This window comes from Centrocercus urophasianus, unplaced genomic scaffold (genome assembly GCF_019232065.1).
Source record: "Centrocercus urophasianus isolate 14NV4802_14NV808 unplaced genomic scaffold, USGS_Curo_1.0 seq_73, whole genome shotgun sequence".
In the NCBI taxonomy this organism is placed as follows: Eukaryota; Metazoa; Chordata; class Aves; order Galliformes; family Phasianidae; genus Centrocercus; species Centrocercus urophasianus.
The window spans coordinates 6,673,142-6,698,225 of NW_024885344.1; the positions used below are offsets into that span (position 1 = coordinate 6,673,142).

The 25,084-nt window shown below is 44.4% G+C and overlaps 1 long non-coding RNA gene across 4 annotated transcripts; it reads right to left on the reverse strand.

The window, feature by feature from the left end:
* Positions 1-4,269: 4,269 nt before the first annotated feature.
* Positions 4,270-24,976, reverse strand: LOC122170874. Of its 4 annotated transcripts, none has more exons than XR_006171873.1 (7): positions 24,662-24,976; positions 23,417-23,589; positions 21,268-21,384; positions 18,438-18,501; positions 17,826-18,017; positions 7,942-8,073; positions 4,270-7,848 (listed from the first exon to the last, which is right to left on the reverse strand). It is a non-coding gene; the product is annotated as an uncharacterized LOC122170874 (long non-coding RNA). The 4 variants fall into 4 exon arrangements; XR_006171870.1 differs by having other exon boundaries at positions 21,211-21,384; XR_006171872.1 differs by lacking the exon at positions 23,417-23,589 and having other exon boundaries at positions 21,211-21,384.
* Positions 24,977-25,084: the final 108 nt, after the last annotated feature.

Sequence of the window (25,084 nt, forward strand, 5' to 3'; positions counted from 1 at the left end):
TATTCTGTTCTCACATTTGTTTTGAAGTGTTAGGAAGCAAAAGTAAATATCACAGTGCACCAGCCTGACAAGTAGGTGCTCCCTAACTTAGTGAGTAGGAAGCTGCATTCCCAGGGGATGACATAGAATCATAGAACCATAGAATCCTTTGAGTTGAAAGGGCCATTAAAGTCCATCTAGTCCAACTCCCCTGCAGTAAACAGGGACACCAACAGCTAGATCAGGGTGCTCAAAGCCTTGTCCAGCCAGATCTTGAGTGTCTCCAGGGATGGGGCATCCACCACCTCTCAGGGCAACCTATTCACCAGTGCAGAGCAGAGAGACAGGATCACCTCCCTTGCCCTGCTGGCCACACTTCTTTTGATGCAGCCCAGAACATGGCTGGTTTTCTGGGCTGAGGGCACATTGCCTGCTCATGTTCAGGTCACCATCTTCTGTTACCCTCTGTGAAAGATTATACTTTTAGTCTCAAAGCTTGCCTGAGTGCTTGCAGTCAGCCCCTGTTGGACGGGCCTCACCTCTGCCTACACATGGTTGCCAGGGGCAACAAAGAATGTCCTACAGATAAGCAACTGGAAGAATGGATTTTGTGCAGCCGGATCACTCTTGGGGGATGGGCTCAGAGGGGTCTAGCTACCCAAAAGTAGAAAAGCCTGTAGAGAAGTGCCATATGTGCCATTATCATAGCAAACTATGAAAAAAAAAAAAAAAGAAAAAAAGAAAAAAAAAAGGAAAAGAAAAAGACTATTAGAAAGGACTCCTAAAACAAAGGAACTCCTGTATACTCTCACCATAGACCTGAAGACTACGGGCTCATGGAATGCTGTGAATCCACTGCAGGACTATTTCTGCTTTCTATAATGAACTCTTGCTTTTATTTCCTGTCCTTCTTCTGTCGCTTTCTTCTCTATTCTCCTTCCCCAAGTCTTACTAGCTAGGATCTGCAGTAAGCTGGTTGGGCAGCATTTGCCTCCTTTAAAGTCTTAATCTCACTAGGTGTATATATATACATATCACAAATCTCTGCCTGCAATAACTGGTGCAAGACACCCACAGGTCCTTTCTGGCAGGGCTGCCCAGGCTCTATCCTTACCTCCCCCAGCTTATGGGTTAATAGGGGAAATTGCTACGATTCAGATGCAGACTTGGATTCATCGACCCTCATGGGTTCTCCTGGGCTCACTGTTCAAGCCTGTCCAGATCTCTCTGTGCGTCACTCCTCCAGTTCCCACCTTCTTGAACCATCTACTTGAAGGCTGTGTGTAGAGCAGTCACTAGTGAAGACTGAGGCAAAAATTTTGTTGAATACCTCAGCCTTCTCCTTGTCCACTGTTACTACTCTGTGTTTAATAATGTACATTTATTAATGAGGTACTCAGTGAGAAAGGCAAATACTTCCCTCTTGCCTGGTCTTGCAGCAGCATTTAAGACTAAGATTTTTCCCACAAGCACGGTGTTGTCCCATGTGCTTTGTACAGGTCAAAGGGGCAGAGTCCCCAAAGATTTCTGCTGTGTGGCACAGTGTTTTGTGTTGAATTCAAAGTTACCCAATAAATTCTCTCATCAGAGCACTGAATCGAGGGCGTCAGCAGTACTACTTAGTCACACATATGGTGCTTTGCTGTGATTTCCATTTCAAAGTCTACTGTCACTTATTTCTGTTTTTCTCACAGCTGCCCACTCCCAGTGTTCGCAGGCCCTGAATAGATTGCTGGCATATGTAAATAAATAGGGTTCTCTCTCTGCCACACATGGTGGCATTGCAGACTGGACAATTCCCACTTAATTTTAAGATGTTAATGTCGTTAACATTGTTTTGTCTTTTTCTTGTCTTGGTGTTGCTTATTCTAGGGTGTAGGACAAATGACAAAACAAGCAGTTACATACTAATTTAATCAGCAGGGAAAGAAATATTGAGGAAAAAATCATGGATAGATAGTCATAGGACACTTTCACTATCACGTAAGGGGAGGACAGTTTTAAACTAGAGGAGGAGATTTACGTTAGATGTCTGGAGAAAATTTTTCACTGAGAGAATGGTGAGGCACTGGCACAGGCTACCCAGAGAAGCTGTGGATGTCCCATCCCTGAAGGCATTCAAGGCCAGGTTGGATGGGGCCCTGGGCAGCCTGATGTAGTGCCTGATGTTAGCAGTGCTGCCCATGGCTGGGGGGTTGGATCTAGATGCTCTGTGATGTCCTTTCCAACCCAAGCCATCCAATGATTCTGCAAAGGGAAAAAAAAAAAAACAACAAACAAAACACCACCACCATCAACAACAAAAAACTAAGTCCTGACTAATTCCAAGAATCCACTGCATGATTGTGAGATCCAAAACCAGTACTTACCAAACCAGCACCACATATAGAGGAGAAATAAATCTTGTTTCAAAGAAACCCAAGGCTTTGAGCAACACAGTTCTCCAAAGACAAACGCACGGTAAATCCTTACCACATCCTGCCTGCACGGCTGCTTTGGGCACTGTTACATTTTCCAGCCAAGAGCAATATTCAGTATGGAATTCTCATTCATTCAAGTAATTGCAGCCAGGTCCTACTGCCCCCAACTATTTCACTTTCCTGACCTACCTTAAAGCGTTGCACAGCCTCTTGTGTCCTACAAATGGGCAGCACTGCTATCTGCAGAGCCACTGTGAAAAGAGATGGACCCTTCACACCTCGTGCTGTTGTTAGAGCAGCTGATGGTAGCGGTGCTCCAAAAGCTCAAGAGGAACGCTTAGGTAAAAAAGGTGCTGTTATTGTATGAACAGATTCTAATAGAACATGGGAAAGAGGAACTGACAGGTTCCTGTTTTTTTCCCTAGCTCGATGTATACTTCCTATTCGCAGTACGTGCGTGGAGAACGCTTGAAAACTCTATTTTGCTCTCAAAGAGATCTTCCTTTTTCCATTTGGCAGATTCCTTCTCATGATGAACAAAGAAGAAACAAAAAGAAGGATGAATAAATCAACAGCTCTTTTTCTCTCATCTCTGCCTTGACTTTTACAAGCACTGGTGTCAGGGCATTACTCTAATAGACGTATCTACATTTTGTATTTCTACACTATCTTATATGGTATAGGTGTCACTGCAATAAAAGAAACAAGTCAAGTTTCAATTAGAGGTGCTTGAATTGGTTTCCTCCACGTATTTTTAAATAAAAATTGCTTTTCACCCAAAATAATATTTGATCTGCTGTTTAAAACTTCAATTTTTCCAAACAATGAACCCAATTTAAAATAGCTTCTTGTACTGTCAGCAAAAGTCAAGATCTGATTTTTCAGAAACTGAAACACTCCGAACCAAAACCTTTTCTATTTTTAAAAATGGTCAAGAATTCTAATAATTTTAGACAAAAAAATATGGTCATGTTTCCAAGCACTTTGTTACAATAATAACAGCATACAAATGCTCCCCCTGTTGGTTGACTTTTAAAACCTATTTCAAATGTAGTAGCAGTGTGTATGAAGAGCTTATTTCTTCCTTTGAAAAAAATAATATGACGCAGAAGAATAATTCATTCAAATTGCTGCCAATCTACAAGGCAAGTTTAATTAAATTTTTACAGCCATTTAGGCAAATGATTTATGCCTAGAACTATCTGATATTCACACACTGGAACTCTTAAAATTTAATTTTGAAAGGTTTGCAATCTAATTTTTCCTGGTCCAAGAAAAGCACTCTCTTGCAGTAGAAAGAATAATAACATTATTCTATTTCCTTGTGGAGTGAAAAGGCACCATTCCATACCATTAAGAAAACACTTCTTCATTAGCGTTGACGACAACAATACCGTAATACTGAGGAGGAATTTGGGAGTTTTGTTTATGCACATTAGATTTCCAACAAGTAGTTCTTTAGGAGCTGGAGTGGTTTTGTTTAGAGAGGAACCTTCCTGAGCCTAACAGTTGCCATCAAGAAAAAAAAAAATCTGTTTCCATGGAAACATCCGAGGTGGACCAAGCATAGATTAATCAAAATACAATGAAGCCTTTTTGCAAGGTACCAGAAAAAAATCGAGTCTAAATTGAGCACCGCTGCTCTTTCCTTCCATTCACACTGGAAAGCACGGGAAATTCTCCCCAAATGCCTATGTGACATACAGTTTAATTAGCATGGTAGAAAGTTGGTTTTCTTTATAATTATAATTACTGGATGGTTACGAGCCAAGAGCCAAAGAAACATTAACATGAAAATAAGAGAGGGAGCGAAATAAATAAATAATTGAAAAGTACATTTACATTCCTCTTTTATTTGCAACTGATTGTATCGAGTGGTTCTTTTTATGTTTAAAAAAAAAAAAAAATTAAATAGCTTTTTCTGTATACTTAGCACTGGAGGCTCATTCCTTAGCACTGAAGGCTCATTCTGGTATTCAAAACCTGAGCTGTAGTTTGGGGATGCTTTTTTTTTTAATTATTCTACATGATATCAAATCATTCTCAGCTGCCACAGACAAGAAATTTCTGCCATCAGAAACTAGCTGCAAATTCTGCCATTGCACAGAGATGGACAAAAGAGTTTATGTAAAAGCCAACCTCCCTCAGCCCACGTTGTCAACAAAGACCTCACTGAAAAGCTGCCACACCCTCCATTTTTATAAGAACATTTTAAATGAAACTCTTCTTTTGATCATTCTTTGAGTTGACAAAATAAACACTTTTTTGTTTGCATGTTTGTTTGTTTGCTTTTGTTTCTACAATAACTGGAGCTGTTTTCTAATTATTCCATGACTGGAAGATTGGTAAAAAATATGCTGAAGGTAAAAAAAGGAGCGTACCATAATTGCAATAGAAACCAATAGATGTCAAATGATTGCAAACCTTCCATTCATACACAACAACATGATACTAATGTCATAGATACAAATGCATTTCCACTTCTAATCCTACCTTGGAGAGAGGCTCTGGTCTGAAAAACTGCCAGCAACAGCATTGGCAGGGTTCCACTTTTGTGTTTTTCAAAGGTTTGGTAGCAAATACATTCAAGGATTTTGTTCCTCTTTATTTTATTACTTTCCAGCGGGGAGCTGAGCATCAAGCTGGGTTTTCCATTTCCAGCATTGCCATTAGTAATAAAGGCTATGTCAGCCAAATTATGATCACAATAATCTGCGAGTAGTTGCTCTGTTATTAAGAGATTTGCTCAGCCATTGCTTGGGGAAGAAGCCCCAGGCTGGCGAGTGGCACGTGTGGATACCTCAGTATGTGGGGAGGATGAGCACTACCAGCTCCCGCAGTTTTAAATGAAGTAGAAAGCAGCAAATACTTCATTTCAGTCATTCAGGCAGGCGTATGTGACTGAATACACAACAGCGTGGTCTGTGCAATCACACACTGCAGCGGCACATCCTGAGAAACAGATAAGAGCAAGTTTTTAACCACACTACGGATGCAATAGGTGATTTAGTGGTCTTCTCCAGCCTTAATGATTCTATAAAATATTACCCGGGGTTGATAACCCAGCTCAGATGCTTTAAGGCAGCATGGGGACAGGCGCATCCCCCTACTCATGAAGCAATGGTAGGTGCACAGAGCACCATGGGGGACAAGGGCGAGGAGGAATCACTCCACACAAGCCCAGGTGAAGCTGTGCAAGGGCACAGGCATGCCGAGTGGCACAGATGTCCTCGCTGAGATGTCAGCTGTGGGAGATAGGGACATATGGAAACGCAGCTTCCACTCCAGCGAAAACAAGGCCACATGGCATGCAGAGGAATTAACACTTGAAGTGCTGCAGGAGAGACCAAAACTGCCCTATTGCCGGGGCTGGGATGTGTAAGGAAAGGTTTGAGGATGCCGAGTAGGATCAGGGTAGGGGGGATTCCCTGTGCCCCCTTGGGCACTGTCTCCAACTCTGCAGATCTGCTCCTTAGTTCTCCCTGCTCCATGCTGCAAGCCTCAGAGGCTGCTCCCTCACTCACCAGCCTCTTTCCCCCTTTGTAGGGACACAATGATCCTTCCAGGCTTTGGCTGCTCTGGTGGGGTAGAGGGGCAGAAGGAGAGAGGTGCCCTGAGGACCTCCTCAAGGAGCCTGGCATGCATCTTCTTCCGTCCTCACTGGCCAGCTCAGCTCTCCCAGCTCACATGAAGCAGATGATCTGCTCTCAGCAGCCAACAAAGAGGATGAAGGGCTTTAACTGTCATTTGTTGGGTTTCTGTCTGAAGCAAATTGAGACCAATTTTTTTCCCTCTGTTCGTATTCTTCTTTCCTTAAACTAATGCTTAATGTCCAACACCTCTTCACAGAAGCAGCTTCTTTCACTGGTCCATTTCAATATAAAATTGCCCCAAAGGTCAGAATCAATACAAAGGTGCAAGAAAATCCTGAAGCTACCTATCCCTTCTCCAGCAGATCTACTGACACAGATTGCCAGATCCCATCTCACGCTACCCTGGCCTGTACTGGAGTTGCAAAAGTTGTTGAACATCACAGTGTTAGGCTCAGCAACCCAGCAATTCCTAGCGTGAGCATTTTTCACCAGGAAATTTGGGTTGGTCCTGGTGAAAATACCCCGTCAGAACAAACACCTTCTTACTAGGGGGTCTCTTTAGAATTAAGCAAAAGAGATAAAAGAAGTAATTATCTCCTTGCTAACTATGACAATACCTTTCTGAGGATAACACAAGTCTTTCTGAGGCAGCCACGACATCTCTCCATACTGAATACTTTAAACACTGTTTTCTTTACAATGCTACATCATATAGCGCTGGGGATGTGCCACCATCACTTGGGTGACAAGGGACATCTAGTGGCACACTCGCAGTTTAGCTTTGCTGTTAGGAAAAATAATAATATATTTACAGTAGAAGGCTGGTTATTTTAAAGGCCTGTAATGAGTAATAAAGCACATAAGCTTCCTCCTTTACTCATAGAAATGCATAGCTTCACTGTAGCTCATCATTGTGCAGCAAAATAAATCAGAACATGACCATAACAAGACTCTACTGGTTTGGAATAGGAATCACTTTACAGAACATGGTTCAAAACAGGAGAGAAAAATCAGGGAGGCTAAGGCAGCTTCTCAGAGCAAGATGGAGGCAGACGGGGAATGGGAACCTCAGACTTCTAAAGGCAGCACTTTAGAAGATCGCAGGATAATTCAGGTGGGAAGGGACATCAGGACATTCTGAGTTCAGCTTGTTGCTCAAAGCAAGGCTAGGTGTGAGCTCAGACAAGGCTACTCTGTCTCTTGTCCCTCTTTCAGGTGTGCTGAGAAGAGCCCACCACCTAAGTCAAGGCGTTCAAAGCCTTTCCTGCCAAGCTACTCCCCAGCCTCTATCAGTTCTAGGGTTCATCCATCACAGATGCAGGACTCAGCATTCATTCTAGCTGAATTTCACGAAGTCCTCATTGGCTCCTTCCTCCCAGTTGTTTGAGTCCCCATTTGGGACTGCTGACCATGGAATATTTGCAACCAAAGTTTTGTAGTATATTTTAGAAATTTCACATGCAGACTGGATCTCACAAGTCCCTCAGGAGTTTATGAACTCCCAGGTGGTCTGTTCCAAACCCTCAAATTGTATATGTAAGGAGAAATCTCTCTCAAATGTGTTCTCTTTTTCCCAGTAGCATTATAGACTACATTTTAAAAAGGATACTGAAAATAGTAGGCACTTAACATGCACACAAATCTCATGATTTCAAATATCCCATAAGAGATAGGGATGAGAACGTTCTCCCACAGCAATGTGGCATGGCATGACTTCTGTTGAGCTTTGTTCAACTGGATTCCTTTTCACACAGCAGCTTCAGCCTGGAGTTAGGCAGGCTTATAAAGTTTTTCCTTCCCCACTTTTGGTGCTATGGCTTGTCAGGTTGCACCACTAGAATGGTCAAAAAGCAGCCCTGCAAGAAAAGGGAGTGGAGTGAGAGCCAGGATTACACCCATCTCATTTGCTTATATCAGTAATAAGGAATCAAAACACTTTCATTACAAACCTAGTGACAAAATCAATTTCACAGAATTTTCTTCATAAGCAGCATACAGTTACATTCTCACATCTGTGTGCTCCCGATGAGTGAGATTGGTCTGGACACCAGGCATGTGGACAGTGACTGAATCGTGGAGACCTGGGGAAGAAAATAAAGGTGGCTCAAGGAAAGCAGGGATGATGCAATGGCACCCAAATCCAAAGCAGGCCAGTCAGAGAGTATTTCACTGGAAGGAAAATGCTATAGGTATTCACACACAAATCCTAGAGATTGGTCTTTTAATTACTCACCAGTAACCATGGAGCTTCATAAGGTTTCTGCAGTCTCCATGCAGAAGGTACACAGCAGTACTGAGTGCCAATGGCAACCTAATAGGAAATAGCCAGTCCTTGTTTGTTTTTTTTTTCCTTCAGGCCATGTATGTTATTTTACTTTTGATAATCTTAGAAAGTTTGCTATGGGAGTGCTTATGGTGGAACAGCTCTTCTGAAGGAGACATCCTGTCCTCCTCTGTCTCTCATTGTCTCCATGCTTTCCATGGTGGCTTTCCAGACACTCCTGGCTCTCTCCTTCAGGCTTCCAGATGTGCCTTTAGTCTCTCAAATAAGTTCCTGCTGTTGACCAAATCTGTGTTTTTATTTTTTATGAACAGACTTTAACAGTTATTTTATGGGTTCAGCCAAAATTGGTACCAATAAAATGTTTAAATTGCAGACCCTGGAAGTCTCATAATGAGCAACGTAAACAACAAAACACTTATAAAAAAAAATCCTTTGTGAAATGAGGTTATAGTGCTAAATAAAAACCTCTCTCTACTCTGCAATTTGAAATAAAATACAGCAATTAGGTGATTTAAGCAATGAACACGCAAAGAAGGAATCCAGCTGAGTGCCACATAATACCCAAACCGAAAATGCAACAGTTACAGTAATACTTCTTACTTTAGAGCTTTATACTTGCTATATGTCAACACACGGGGTTGCAGTGTGGAGATGGGTGAGAAAGGAAGGGCAGGAAGACCAGCTGGGGTTTTGGAAGAGCAGGTTGTATATCTTTCAACACAGAGACGAGGTTATGCATTAGGCCTCAGGTCAATCTGGCTGCTTGTTGTCACTGAAAGGGGAAAGTTGTACTTCGCTCTCCTTTACACACTTAGTGCCAGGTCTCCTGACCCCTGCAGTGCCCATAGGCCACCTCAGGGCTCCCATATGGGGCTGCAGTGCTGAGCCAGCAACAGCCAGCCTGGGAACTATTTTCATAGGGCTTATAAACTTCACCCGGTAAAACCCTCCCAAAAAAAACCTGAGGTTTCAGCTTCACTGAAAGAGCTTTGATGCTCCTCTTTTTCCAGGCAGCACCAATATAATATTTTTTTCTTTTTCTTCAGCTCTGGCCTGCCTGTCTTAGCTGTTCCTGTGAAGGCATTAGGGAAAAATACCCATATAACAGAGCAACAGTGGCTGTATCCTGCCAGGTGGCCAAAGCTCTCTGACCTCAACGCAGAACTCTCACATGGCTGCAGCCTACCTGCATCTCAGCCCAGGCTCCCCACATGCGGTTAAGAATAGCTGATTTATTTGTTTTCCTCTTATGCCCTGTTCCAAAATAATTACAAAGAAAATCTGTGGCTGGGAGAGAGTAAAAAATGGCACTTTGGGAGGTGCAAGTGAACCACAGAAACCCTGACTCATCGAACTCACTTTCAACTTGTTTGCCTGTTTTTCTCCTTCCATCCATCCCTATTTTTTTTTTCTACAGATTTTCCCAAGTGATCCCTCCTAGACTACTTGCTTTACCCATTCACTTTCTTTTCCCTTGCTCTATTAGTTTCTCACACTTTCTCGTTCTTTCCTTTCCTTTTTGCCCCCTTCCTCCTTTCCCCCCCGCTTCCTACTCCCCATTCACTTCCCCCGACTGCCACCTTCTACAAACACTGTGACCCACTATAAAGCAAGGCGTTTGAGAACCGTGTGGATGTGGCACCAAAGGACATGATTAGTGGGCATGGTGGGGATGTGCTGATGGTTGGACTACGTGATCTTAGTGATCTTTTCCAGCCTTAATGACACTATGATTCTATGACAGCAGGCTGAAAGGAAGAGAGACAGAGAGAAGACATGGCATTATGGATCAAAAGACAAACAAGAACGTTTTTTCATGGGAAAAAGTTAGAGAAATTGGCTTGCCTTTTCCAGCTCTTGAAAAATAAGCCCATATATTTTATTAAGCATTTCACTGGAATTCTAATTAAATTAAACTTCTGTGTACACCTGTACATTCTCTTCTCCCCCTCATCTTTTTGTTTCCCTTTTTTTCTGACCAAAACCACTGTACAGTGCCCTGCCCATCAGCTGCCACCTCGTTTTCCCCGGTGCTGACAGCAACTGGACTACAAATGAGAATCTCAAATTTGCAGCTGGCAAACTGCTGCTGCCACGGCATGACTAAAAGGTCCCAAAGAGCACACGACACCTTCGCCAGCCCCTCTGCTACCTTCGGCAAAAAGTTCTCCTTCCCAGCAGCCAGTCCCGGGAGAGAGGCTGGAAGAGGAACGGGGCTTTAAATAGCTTTAAGTGTTAGAATTACAGTGCGAAACGTCCCAAAGAAAGCAACCAGCATGGGCTTACATGACCCCAGAGGAGTTTTATGTTGGTACGGAAATAGAAGGGAGGAACTATTTCTGAGTACAGAAGCTGCAGCACTGAAGCTGTTCCCGGTGCCCGCCGAGGCTGGCAGGCCAGTGCTGCACCAGCAGCTGGCACTGTTGCTCCACTGGAGGAGCAGCGAGGGGTTCTGCACCCTGAGCACACAACGGGGTAGTACACAGCGCCTGTGCGTGGTTGCGCACACACTGGATATGCACTCTGCGCGTGTTTATGCATCGGCATCTCACAAGGAAGGAAAAAGCTTCCTAACGTGCATACATGTACCACCTTCACTTAGACCCCACACCCGTAAATCTGATCTGTGGACACTGAGACAGGTGGGAAATAGTGACGTGCTATAAAAATGGGGGAAATTCAGGTTGATTTCCTGCATGTCCCAAGTCAGTATGTAACCATACATTCTCTGCCTCCTGTACGTCATCTATTCCTGGAAACAGAAGGCTCGGGGAAGACCTTATTGCTCTCTACAATGACCTGAAATGAGGTGTGGTATGGTGGAGGTTTGCCTCTTCTCCCAGGTAATAGCAACAGGACAAGAGGGAATGGCCTTAAGTTGCACCAGTAGAGGTTTGGGTTGGATGTTATGAAACTTTTCTCCTCGGAAAAAGTGGTGCTGCAGTGCCACAGGCTGCCCAGGGAGGTGGTGGAGTCACGGTCCGTGGAAGCGTTCCAGAACCATGTGGATGTGGCACTGAGGGACGTGGGCAGTGAGTATGGTGGGCATGGGATGATGGTTGGCCTGGGTGATCTTAATAGTCTTTTCCTTCATGATTCTATGAAAACACTTCACAGAAGAAATAAGTCTTCTAAACTCACTCTAATAATAATGAGGGTGTGGAATCTTTCTTCCAAAGAGCAGGAGCCTCCTCTGCTCATACAAAGAAACAGAGATTTGCCTTCTTTCCCCATCACTTCAGAAGACAAGGAGAAGCCATAGCATAGCAAAAGATAAAAAGGAAATCCAATTACTTCACAACTACTTCAGGATTTGTCAGATGCTGAGGAGGTTAAAACCAGGCATAACTGCAGCAGAGGCAAGGAGCTCAGTGGAAGGAAAAAACACTGTACCCACCCACAGATCTGCCCTTCATAGATTTTAGTGCTTGACAGAAAAAGCAAAAAATGTAGATGGATGAGAGCAAAGAAGGAAAGAACTGAATAAAAACAACTTAATGTTCTAAAATACAAAAATTGGAAAAATCCATGAGGTGAGAAGAGAGGAACTAAACAACAGCAGCAAAAATATTTTTCATTGTGAATCTACAGAAAAGGAAACCACTTCATTACATCACATAGGAAATTTTAGCCAGCCCCAGTACAGGAGCCTAAAAGTGTGTCAGAAGGACAGGCAGGTGTCTGCTCTGCCTGCACTCCTCACAATGAGGACTGTTCTGTGATTGAGGTAATGTCCGGCCTGAGGCATCTGCAAACCAGAAAGGAAAAGTCTGGGCTAAATAAAGATGAAGAGTTCTTAAGGCCTTTCTGTTGGTCATTGCTGTTGAGGAAGTTTCCTCATTCTAAGTGGGGGGTGGGAAATTGAGCAAATTACTGAGAAATAGTAGAGATATGCAAGGAAATAGATCAGTTCAGGGGTTCAGAAAAGAAAACTGGCCAAGGAGCTAGATGAAAGGGAAAGGGGAAGGGGCTTTGTCTAAACAGCATGCTACAAGAAACAAGAAAAACACTGCAACAGCAGCAGTGAAATCCTTCCTTCCTGTGACTGCAGCAGCAGCAATTCCAGAGTAAACTGGGGGGGGCATATTTACAGTGCATGTGATTAACTAGTTTGAAAAATAAGTACTTCACTGGGGAACGATGCATTTCTTGGAGTGGGGAGAAAGAGAAGGCCATTCAGCAACACCTTAGCACATCTGCCTGTTGCAACAATGCTCAGCAGAGAACCAGACTCTGGGAGCAGCATCTGAGTTTCTCCATGAGATACTGGCATAGCCCCAGTGACAGTTTTGCCAGAGAGAGAGTTTGTCTTCCAGTAAGCACATTAACTCAGAGGAAACCTACCATGAACTGAAGACTCTTCAGTCTTTGTAAACCCTGAAAGAACACAGAACAATAGCAGTCCTCCCACAGTCTCCCTTCAGTATGAATTTACTGTATCCTGTAGCACTGATACGTGTAGCTATACACAGTTGCTGAAGTCTCAGCAGTCCATATGTGTGGAAGAGGGGAATATGGTGATGTCTCTTTTAGTCTTACCCTCTGTTACAGATCAACAGCTGTCTGGGGGGAGATGCTACGTGACCACAAAAATGAGTGCACAGCATTGAGAAAGTAGCAGCCAGTTTCTGAGTGCCTGTGCCACGTGAACATCTTATAAATAAGTGGGACTCGAATCACACTTGCCTATGGCCTGTGGCCTCAGTGAGCCCATCAGGCCATGTAGAAGGACAGCATCAGCTTTGTGCCAGTGGCATGTTTGTGGCACCTGGAAGTGACACAGGGATCCCTGGATGGAGACAAAAAACTGGATTTCATCTGTATCTAGTAATTGAATTTGAGGGTTTTTCACAACACACCTTTAATCTCACTGCTGCCCTCCAGAAAACTGCAGCAACAGTGGAACCACCAGATGCCTGTAGCTATGGGGAAAGCTGGATCTTGAAATGCCACTGCTATATGTCCCCTCAGCTCCAGATGACAGTGGAGAGCTGCCCCTGTGGCCCACTGGCCTTCTAGAACCCACAGGTTGCACCAGTAGCCCACAGCACAAGCGAGGACACCCAGGAATGCTGCCACAGCCCAATGGCTTCCAAAGCATGGTTTGAGTGTTACAGTCACACCACTTGCTGAGCAGACTACATAAGTGTTAGCACTTGGCTGAGGAGAAGAGGTCCATTCAGGCCTTATTGTGGCCTGCCTCGTCAGCCCCAAGGTGGGCTTGTGCTGACCCTGCTAGCGGGGATCTCCCTTGTGACAACCTTCACGAAGAAGCAAAGGTTCTGCTAGTGTGAGGTGAAGCAGCCAGCAAAGGAGCAACGCCTGTGCTGCATGAATCACCCTCACCTTTCGGAGGAAGAACCCATCCATCCCCCACATCCTGCCTGTGACATGAGGCGAGATAAAATATGCTGGGGAGGCATGACCTGGCCTGTGGCCCGGCTGTCTGACCACAGCAACCACACTCTTTCCTTATAAACAGGACACTGTTCCTTCTGGGTATCTGTGATTTGCTAATTCAGCCTTATTCAGCTCACTAGGCTTTTTTTTTTAAATGAATTTTCCAAAATCAATGCAGTGGCTGTGGAATGCTATTGGAAAGCACCGCGTTTCCTGCAGTTTTGGTAAAACATGGAGAAATTTGAACTTGCACTGCCGCTTGAGGCAGGTTTTTCAGACACCTGGAAAGGTGTTATCAGCCTGGTTCTTCAGGAGACTTCAGAGCTGTGCTCATCTCCTGAGACTGAAACTCACCAGCACTTTACATCATGGGTCATGAGAGTGACATCACCACCATCACATCAGGCACTTACAGGGGGAACAGAGGAAGCAGTTGATAGCTGAGGTAAATCTGCTCTAGCAGAGCATCTAGAGAGCAGAGTTAAGTGGCCCTGGAGGGGATTTTCTTTCTGCTCTCTAGCTAAAGTAACCACCATTAACCTCCTCACTATTCATTTTTCGCCTTCATTAACACCAGTGTAGTATTCTCTCTATACCAAAGGAGGACTAAAAATAACTCACCATGTTAGTTACTTGGGCATGGTTATAAATATGCCACAAATAACCACTACAAGATTGTCTGCTGTCTTGCTGTGCTCAAGTATTTTGCATTCTCTCTATCATGCTCTCAAGACTGCTCACCCTCACCTGAACAAGGTCTTGGTTACTGCTGTTCCTTGCTTTTGCCACATGGCAGATCACAAGCACAGATTAAGAAAACAGTCAAGATCCTCTAGCCCAACCACTAGCCCATCACTCCCACGTCCTCTAACTACATCCCTCTGTGCCACATCCACATGTTTCTTGAACAGCTTCAGGGACGGTGACTCCCCCACCTCACTGTCTTTGTCATAAATCTTCTTATACTCCTTTTGCAGTATCCACTCATTAAATACTAGCAGCCAAGGCACCTGGCTTTAAAGCCATACTGGTACAATACGAGCTGAGTTTTCAGTTTTCCAGTCAAAACTCTGCTCAGCCAGAAAGGCTCGTCAGCTACTTTACAAGACATAACTTAGCTTTCTTTGCTTCTGTGCTCTCTCTGAAAAGCAAACACTACATTAAAGCAGGCAGAGCATACGTATGCAATGATACCTTGGGATAAGGCAAGAATTTATAGTCTTTAAATGACAGAAAGATCCAGGTGAAGCCAAGAGCCTGCTTTCTGGCGCCAGGGATGATGAAGCAGCAGTGTGGAGCTCGTGGGAATGATGTGACACCTTGATCCTTGGGCGTCCTTGAAAACAGCCCCGAGTGATGTTTGCCTCCAGTCGATTTTCCTAATAAATATGCCTACCAGTCCTGTCACCCATAAGACCACAGCTTCATGGAGTAGAAGTTCTGTTCCCTAAATTTAAGATGACACATATTCTTTGTGGGGACCATGACAATAGCAGTTGTAGGAGATGCAGTTCTTTCAGAATTTCCAGTTGTTTTACAACTTTCAGATTAAAAAGGGGGCAGAGTTGACCCATTTTTCTGCCAGCTCTTCCCTCCAGAAGTAGATGCTGATCTTTCTATGGACTTTGCCTCCAAATGAGAAAGGTAACCAGAAGTCATCAGATAAGAAACTGGAAACAACAAAATAGTCAAACAAACCTGAAGGACTTTGATAATAAACACACAAGGAGTTAAGACACTTTCACATGGATTTCTATGCTTCAGCATGTAGGAAAACCTGTGGCAGGGATTTCATTTAGAAGAAAAAAAATGCACCATTGAGATCTTTCTAACAACTTCCACCCACTCTCCCTGAGCCTTTCCATCCCACAGGCAGATCACAAGCTGCAGAGGGGTGATCCTTTGGGCACCACACAGGACAAGTGTAGGAGTGCCCTTGATGGCAATATAATATAAACAGAGATAAGAGCAGCAAAACACGAGCGAGCAAATGAGAATGTACTCTGATGACCAGAAAAATTCTGGCTTTCTTCCTAGAAAAGCTGTGGTACCACCTGAACCACAGAGGCCTCCCAGAGTAGAGAACAACATCCACACTGGCTAAATAAATTGAGCAAGAACATCATCATGACAAAACCAAAGATATCCAGATAGGCACAATTAGAAGACCTAGTGTAAGATCGATGTGCTCCCAGCAATGTAAAAGGACATATAAGTAAACTGAAAAGCAGTTTAGCCAACATAACTTATTAGTTTAAACACACTCAGTTGAATCCCTTTGCCAAGATGCCCCTTCTGGAAAACCCAAAGGGCAGCAGCCATGCCAAGACTAGTGCACTGTATTATGTGCACTAGTGGCACCGTGGTGGTGGGTCTGCTGTCCCTCTGGAAAAACAGGCACCCACAGCGACTGATACCATAGCCTTCATCAGACCAATTTACTGTCAAATCAGCCCATACCAACAGCCTGCTCTCATTCCCATTGGGCTTTGGGTTGTTCTTACCTCTCCCTCTCTTTTTCCTGTGCATACACACACACATACTAAAAATGCATGCAATCCGCTGTTCATTAAGTGTAATTTCTTAGGTTTTACTTTCTAGCAGGCATCCTCTGCAGCTGCCAGCACTTCCTCAGGTTTAAATGTGCCTTTCACTTTGGCCACTGCAGAAAGAGGAGACTTTCTCCAGCCAACCAAATGAACTGAATCGTCAGACCGCAACATGCAGCTTCATCTATAGTAGTAGCACCGACACACAGGAAATCAGAAACTCAGTGCAGCCTGTCGGCTCTTGGTGTCAAAGAATAACTCTGCTTGGACTCACAAAAGGAGCAATTTTTCCTTTGAAAAATTCTCTCTCCTATTTCTTTGATGCCCATCTGCAATCAGTATTCAAGCACATAAATCTGAGCGATCCCCAAAAACAGGTGGTAAGAACCACGTGGAACAAAAAGCTCTGTTTGTGCACCTCTCCCGTCCCTCTTACATCCCGCATCCAGATGCTCCACTAGCAGGTGCTGGGAGGTGTTCTGCTGAGTGGGAGCAGCAACATGACAGCTTATCTTTACACACCGTCTTCAGTGTCCAGCTGATCTGGGAAAGAGCTGAACATCAGGCACATTCCCAGGCACTCTGCCAAGCTGGGGCCGAAGGGTAAACAGAACGCGATGTGCAGGACGCAGTGTGTCTTTTAAAAAAAACGACACCAGGTGGTCAATGAAATGATCCAGAAGAGGGGTCTGTGAGCGAACATTTCAAGTTCTGCTGTAGCACCTTATTAAGTGTATAGAGACCTGTGACTTCGGAGTGGGCTGCATTCTGGGAGAGCCACGTCGGATGAGATGTTGAAAATTCTCCATCTCCTCTGCAACCGCTGGCGAAACCACTGTGGCACTGAGACCCACACTGCCAGTCCTCCCTACCAAAACTCACTTCCAGTACTGCTAAACAGCAAATTGCCACCAACAGATTTATTTTGTTCTTTAACTGAAGCCGCCTGTAACGCAGCGTGCAAACCCTAACGAAAGGCGTTTGTACGCCAGTGCGGGTCGATACCATAGTTTAACACAGAGCAGCTTTGTGTAGGGAGAACAAGGATCCTGCAGTGTGCTGTTAGGGCTTGAGCTTCCTATGGCCAGCCCCGGATCTCTGTTCTGTGTTAATAAACTGCTGCTGTAATCTGCACCAGGGTGGTCCGGCGAGACGGCAGCCGTGGGACAGCTCGGAGGGGAAGCGCCGCGTGCAAAGTTCCCCCACTTATCTGGCCTCTTTGCATGAACAATGCTGGAAAAATCACCCATGCGTATCACGGAGCTCTGGAAGTCATGCTGCATCTCTTAGGTTTCACGCTGCTTGCTTTAAAGACTCAGTGGGCAAGAAAAGAGCTCTGCTTCTCAAAGAAATAAGCTCCCTTATACCCAAGAGACAGCTGGCACAGAAGCTGCACCCCTTCAGCAGCAGCTCCAGAAGAGCTGTGGGGTATCGTGAGGGTTTCTTGTGCACAGGAAGTCACCCTGCCATACAAGCTGATATTCCAGCAATTTCCCTTTGGCTTCATCAGTCTCTTAGCTACTTCACAATATACACTTCTAAAATTTGAACTCAGAAATTAGAATTCAAATGTCACAAATTTCCATGCCTTCATCCCTACCTTTTCCAACAGAGAAGTGTGTTTGTTCTCTCAGAGGTCACAAACTGACAGCTTGGGACCTGATGGAGGAGACTGCAGATCCAACATCATTAGAAGGAGCTTGGGGAAAGGGAGACATAGCAGGAACTGCTTGGGATTTACGTTGCAAAAGACCATCAGTGGTATAAGGGAAATTAACTTCTTTTCACCTGTCTGGAAAGGAAACATGGGCTTTTATCCCACTTGGTTAGCGCAAAATTTTCTACAAGTTTAAGCACCATAACACAAAGGTTTGTGAGGAGGTGTGAAAATGATCTGTTAGTTTATCTGTTCTTAATTGATTTACCCAAACTAAGCAAGCTCTCATTTGCTTGCTTGAGCACTGTGCTGCTTCCCTCAGCATACATGGAGAGCGAATCAAGCCCCCCAGTTCTCAGAATCCTGTAGCTGCAGTCAGCCTACCCTTACCTGCCTTCTTCTCCCTTGGGAAGGCAAAGGAAACCACCAAGCCTCTTCAAAGCCAGACACCAGGCAGAAGGGAGGCAGAAACCACAGTGAACTAGATAATTTATAGGATCAGGATCAGCAATGGCAATACACAGCCAGCTGTGCCTTTAGTTACTATTTTCTTACCTTTTTGTTCCATCCCTTCCTCTTCCCACTGCTTGGTTTGCATCCTCAGGCTGTGGGGTTTCCCCTATTTTCAAAGGAGTAGCAGAACAGCAGTGTAAGTTCAATACATGCAGTGGAGACTCTCCAGAAGGTTCATAAACCTTTCACTACGCTGGCCAGAGCTTTCAACCAAAGGGCCAGAAAAAAACTTGTCTGCTTTCTCATTCCATAAGGAGATTCTACACAGTTCTAGCACTGGCATTGGAGACAGACCTTTTGAAGTGGTTTCTGGGCATGTGTTTTCTGTTTATTTTCTAATAAAAGAGAATCATATGCACTGAGTTTTCTAAAAAGCAATTGCCCAGGGAAAAAGCTATAAAAGCTGTAAAAGTCCCTGACGCTTTCTGTTAGCACTGCATTCAGACTGCTTTGTTTACAAATGCAACCAACCTGTTATTTAATTAACTTTTTTTTTTTTTAGGAAATAAAATCTGGGAAAGTTTATTGCTCCGCTATGGCAAATATGTTTTCTGAACAACAAAGGGGACTGTGATCACTTCTACTGACATCCAGACATCTCAGAAGTGGTTAAGAGAATGTTTCTCAATTTGCAGAGGGACTCATCGTGGGTCATACACTGCTCCCACTGAAATGTGCAGTTGCATTCCTACCAATGTCCCGAGGAGGAAGAACAAGAAGTACTCCTGCCAAAAATCTTAGCGTTTTCACACCACGATAGACAACCTCAAGTCTCTTCAGTTACCAGTCACTTTTCAACAGCACCATCACAGCAACAAAGTGCAAGACTTTATCAAAATACTCCAGAAACCCACGACAGCTGCCTTTATCAGTGCCCACAGCTGACTGCATCTCACCCAAGCACTCTCAGTTAATTTAATCGTCATGTGCTTTTTCCTTTTTCCTCTCACTTCTGAGACCTCCAAGGGCTGCCTGGGCAGGGAGCAGCCTCAGAGATAAGCTCCACAAGATGCAGGTCAGGTCTGCACCACCCTCACCTTACCTTTACGTCTCCAGTATCACCACGTTATCTGCTGGAATCTCCCCTCCCCACCTTTCTCTCCACCAGCATCACAAAACTCTCCTTTTGCTGTGATGAAGAATGAAAACCAGACATGCCATTTCTGGCTTTTTTCACAAGGAAACCTTCCATTGCCCATTGCTGTTCCCTGTCAGCTCCTTTTGTTGCCCTACTGGGGTGGTGGATTGAATGTGGTGCTCAGGGATGTGGTTTAGCAGAGAGCTGCTAGAGTTAGGGTAGTATGGTTAGGTTGTGGTTGGACTTGATGATCTTTAAGGTCTTTTCTAACCTGAGTAATTCTATGATTCTATGATTCTATTAACACGTACCTATTTCAGAGGTACAGGCTGCCCTCACAAAAGTGGAGATTTAGGTAAGAATTGTGGAGCGGGGATGCTGTGTGCAATGCAACAAGGATCTAGATAGGGAAAAAATTAAGACTAAAATAATTGTACAAATGTGTTCCCTATGGTATGTACGAATATTTCTGCAGAACAGAGGGTAGTCCCAAGCGTGAAATTGTCCAGAAGAAGAAAGTGAGGGAAGGAGAAAGAGACAAAAGGAAGAGATTTATAAAAGAAAGGGGCATTTAAAACTACAGTGGTGGAGCAGCCTATAGTGAAACTTAAACATCAGCCTGCAGTAAAGTCTGTGTAATAGGATCTCCCAGCTCTGAGGGAGGTTTCAGCTCCCCTTCCCAGGCCTATCTCTTCGACCTTGCCTCTGTCACATAAACGAACAGAAATGAACATATGTTTTTAAGTTTGTTTCTAAAATAACCAGAGCGAAGCAGAAATGCTGCACTGCCCACACCAGGCTCTCCTCGGGGGAAAGCGGAGAGAAAAACCATGCGTGCTCGTCACACCAGATGAAGTGCTACAACGACAAGGGTTTATACAAAACAGAGCTAAAGAATGGTCTGTGGGGTGCCAGCTGCAGCATGCCACAGCTCCCAGCCCAGCCTTGCTGGTCCCTCAGGCATACATCAGCCCTGTGGTGCGGAGGTCACCAAGCGCCTGGTGGGGACGTGTCCACCACGGTGGGGTTGTGTCACGTCCCACAGTGTGCAGGGCTGAGGGTGGGCACTGTGGGTGGGCTGTGCACAGGCTTCATGCAGGGGCAGGATATTGCTGCCTTAGGCTTTGCTGGCCCTTCCAAGACAGAGGTAGGTGGGCTCCAGGTGCTGAAGATATGCTTCCGTCCTTCAAAGGATGCTAGAGAAGCTCAAGGGTTGCCCTGATAGGCTCCTTCCTCAAAAGCAAGGATCCTGGAGCTTTAATTGCAATAGCAAAAACAAAAATAAAAACAAAAATAACAAAACAGAAAAAAAGGTATCGAGGAGTAAAGAGACATGAATGACAAGAGATAAGGCAGGAGACTAAGTGTGGATGAAATCAGCTGCTTCCCAAAGAGGCAAGAGAGATCAAAAAGAGTGTGCACACATTTCATCCTGATTGATCCCAACAAAAGTAATTTCTGTTTCAAAATCAAAACATGAAGGTAAGCACCAGAATGAAGAGATCTGGTCTTAAGAACTACTTCTTATTGTATATTATTCCACAAATTTATAGCCCCAGGGATAACCTTGTGCCTTGGGGAGGGAGACAGGGAGAGCACAGAGCTCAGGCAGTCTCTTAGTCCCAGTCTGTCCCCACCCTGAGCTACATACAACTCAAAGCAAATCCTATGACCCAGCATCAGTGAGTCCTGTAATTCCTCTACATATTTCCGATGTTGTTGCAAGTACACCTTTACCTGCAAAAGCCAACTGTGACTGTATCTACATTCATTTTTCTCCTTTCTGCCCCAAACCTTGAGTCCTGCAGAGCCTTTTCATTTCACGGAGCTGCTTCAGGCTAATGTTCTCCATGGAAGAAATAGGGCACGTCCACAACAGGTAGAACAATGTCAATTTGGGTTTTCGTCTCCCTGAAATTCAGACACACAGACTATTCAGTAATTATTATTATGTTGCCAAAGGCATTCTCTCATTTGTCAATATGGAGACTTGACAGTTTTCAGAAATGACAGCAATAGGACAAGAAGGAATGGTTTTAAACTAAGACGGGAAGTTTATGTTAGATAATAGGAGGAAGTTTTTCACAGAGGGTGGTGACACACTGGAACAGGTTGCCTAAGGAGGCTGTGGATGCTCCATCCCCGGAGGCATTCAAGGCCAGGCTGGATGTGGCTCTGGGCAGCCTGGTCTGGTGGGTGGTGACCCTGCACATAGCAGGGGTTGAGACCAGATGATCATTGTGGTCCTTTTCAACCCAGGCCATTCTATGATTCTATGACATGACTTTCCAAAAGACACATCAAACTGGAAGGAGGACTCAAAACCTCCTAAAACATCACTTACAGAGACCGTGAATATGACTTAAAATACATTTACAAATGAAAAAAAAAGAAGAAAAAAAAAAAGCTGGAAAAAGTAATTTTCCTTTTTGGAAAATTTTATTCCTTCTTCTTCCCACAACAACATGTGCTTAACTTGAATTGTCATCCCAGTATACAGCCAGCATCAGAGAGCATACATTGCTGTCTTGTTTTGTTTTGTTTTGTTTTTGCAAAATGATTAAAAGTTTCAGGATTGAGTATTTCAAAAATGCTTTGCCAAAAATGGGAAGAAAATATCACGAAACAGTTTAAAAAGCTCAAATTGGCAATGTCTTCAATTGGTTTTAAAACACTTAATAAAAGTTTAGTAATACAATCCTATCCTAGGGCCATTATTAATCTATTATGGCTATGAGAGATCCTAAATAACCTGTGGAAGCTAGAAAAGAACATATTGTTCTTTATTGATGTTGACTAAAGTAATTACAGAAGATTTAATAAATCATCTCAGAAAAACGAAGTTGTTGCAAGCTCCCCTTTCTTGTTATGACAGGCAGCCCGTGAGTTATTCTGGGTCCATCCCTAGCTCTGCTCCCCCTGCTTTTCCACTCTTACGCAAACAAGAAATCGCTTATCTGCCTCCATTTCTTAATCACCACCATTTGATTTGCAGAGATGCTACAGGAGGGTTTTGGGCAAAGAACAGTGTCTGCCTCATGGCACAAGATGGCACAAAGCATGGGAATGTGGCAGGATGAGGGAATAGACCTTTAATGAGAGGCAGATAGTTGATCAGTTCATTAAACCTGCTAATGAGCTTCAAATGTGCAAGGTGGTCTGGAAGACTAGTGATAGGCTGGCAGTGCTTGGCAGAATACGGTAAGCGTGTTACACAATACACTAGGAGATTTCCCAATCTTACAACATGCATGTAAACATCAAAAATTCAGTGGCAACATGGGAAAGAGAAAAGCAGATTGATCTGTTTTTCACCTGCACGGCAAATCAGACAAAAAGAATGGCTGTTCTCAGCTGAGAGGTCCTGGGAGGACAAAGTAGGACAAACCCTTTGTGGTCAGCAAGCAGCACACTGGTAATCACAGAATATCCTGAGCTGGAAGGGACCCAGAAGGATCATCAAGCCCAGCTCATGGCTCCACACAGCACCACCCAAAATCCAAACCCTATGTTTGAGAGCAGTGTCCTTGAGCTCTGGCAGTCAGGGCCATGCCTACTTCCCTAGACAGCCTGTTCCATGCACAAATAATAACGTGGAATAGGAAGCTGAGTGCAGTTGTACATCCAGCCAACCAGATTAACCCTCTTTCCATGACACACAGAAATACAGAGAGCTCTTCCTGCACCTGTGGGCTCCCGCCCACACAAAACCAAGCTCTCTGGTCTCTTACAGTGTTCTGGCACACTTTATAAAGCATGCAGGTAAAACAAAATGCACCAGTGGGCTGCTTGAGACCCAACCCTTCCAGATACCCTGTTTTTACTTACAGAAGGTGTTTCCCACTAGCAGGAGACACCAGTAAAGCCCACAGTGTTACTCATTTTTAAAGCATTCCCAAAGAATACCTGCAAGCAGAGAAACCACCACGCTGTTAGGCTTTACCTTCAGGAATTTCTTTGTGATCCATTTCCTCCTTCTAACATTGGCTCTGGGGCAGGTGAAATGTGCTTCCTTTAAGGAAGAGCCTCCGTGGAAGAGATGTGCCGCTGGAAGTGCTGTGAGCAAGCAGGCTGCACACTTTGGCAGCCTCATCTCCAAGCCTGTGTTGCTTTCACCTTGTAAAAGAGTAAAAGGTATGGGGAAAAGTTCTTATTCCTTGTTTTTTTTTTTAATCTCACCAGGCGTTGTGCCATGGAAACCCTTGTTGTGTTTTTGCATGTTGTCCCAATTGTAGCAAAGGTGCCAGTGTGGCTCTGCTGCAATTAGTCAGACATGTCTGCCCATTGCTGAAGGCGAGGAAAGAAAGAGCATGCCAGTGAGACTCTTAATACAGAAAACATCTGTTTATTCAGTACAAGGAAATAAAATGATAGTTCACCACAGCTGAACTAGAAGACCTAATGCACAGCCCTAAGGTGGACCCAAAAGATACATGTGATAGGTTATGTGAGGGAAACTCAGGAAAGTAGTGCTGCATGAAGGTAAGGTGAGTCCAGTATGAGCTCTGTATGAACTGGAGGCAAGGAAAAGCTCGAGTCTGGGGAAAAAGTTAAGATCTGGTGGTGCTTTCACCATGTCCTAAGAGCATGATTTCAAGTAGAATCATAGAATCATAGAATGGCCTGGGTTGAAAAGGACCACAATGATTTTCAACTCCCCTTCTATGTGCAGGGTCGCCAACTACCAGACCAGGCTGCCCAGAGCCACATCCAGCCTGGCCTTGAATGCTTCCAGGAATGGGGCATCCACAACCTCATTGGGCAACCTGTTCCAGTTTAAGAAATAACCTTGGTCCTAGTGATATCACTGGCAAAACACTCTGGAGTGAAGCCACAATCTCACCTATAGCAGAAATGGCAAGTACCAGCATAATAAAGGCTATCACATGCTACATAACCCTCCCACCTCCAACTTCAGATCATTGGGCTGCAGATGATGAATAACCACTTGTATGTAACAACATACTTGCGAGGCCTTCTTCCTCATCCCCTCCTTCAGTCCTTTTGCCAGGGACTACCAAGAGCTAGGCACAACATGTGAGGTATTTTCCACCAGCACTGGGTAGATAGCACACTGGAAATCCTCAGGTCAAGTCCTGGATTTACAGGATGCCAAAGGAAAGATGCTTCTATCAGATGGATTAAATAGCCAGTCAGGCTAAATGAGATGAGATATGAGGACACTCACTTGGAACCAAAGGTTAATGCCTTCCTGCATGATGAGGGCAGGTATCTGAGGAGTCCAGAAGCCACCATGCAGCTCCTGACATTTGTCTGGGGGAGCTGAGAGAAAGTGTTCACCAGCTTCAGGCGTGTGCCATAGCGGACAGTCTGGAGCAGGAACTGAGATACTGCTGCTAGAAGAAAGTGATACCATCAGTAAACAGACCCAGGAAAAGCTAAGCCACTTTTGTTTGATTAATCGAAGACTCAAAATGAAGAATGAGGGCAGTGCCTGGTGGACAGCCATGCACAGAATCACTAATCATGGAATCACAGAATGGCCAGGGTTGGAAGGGACTTGAATGATCACGAATCTCCAACCCCCTGCCACATGCAGGGCCACCAACCTCCACATTTAATACCAGACCAGGCTGCCCAGGGCCCCATC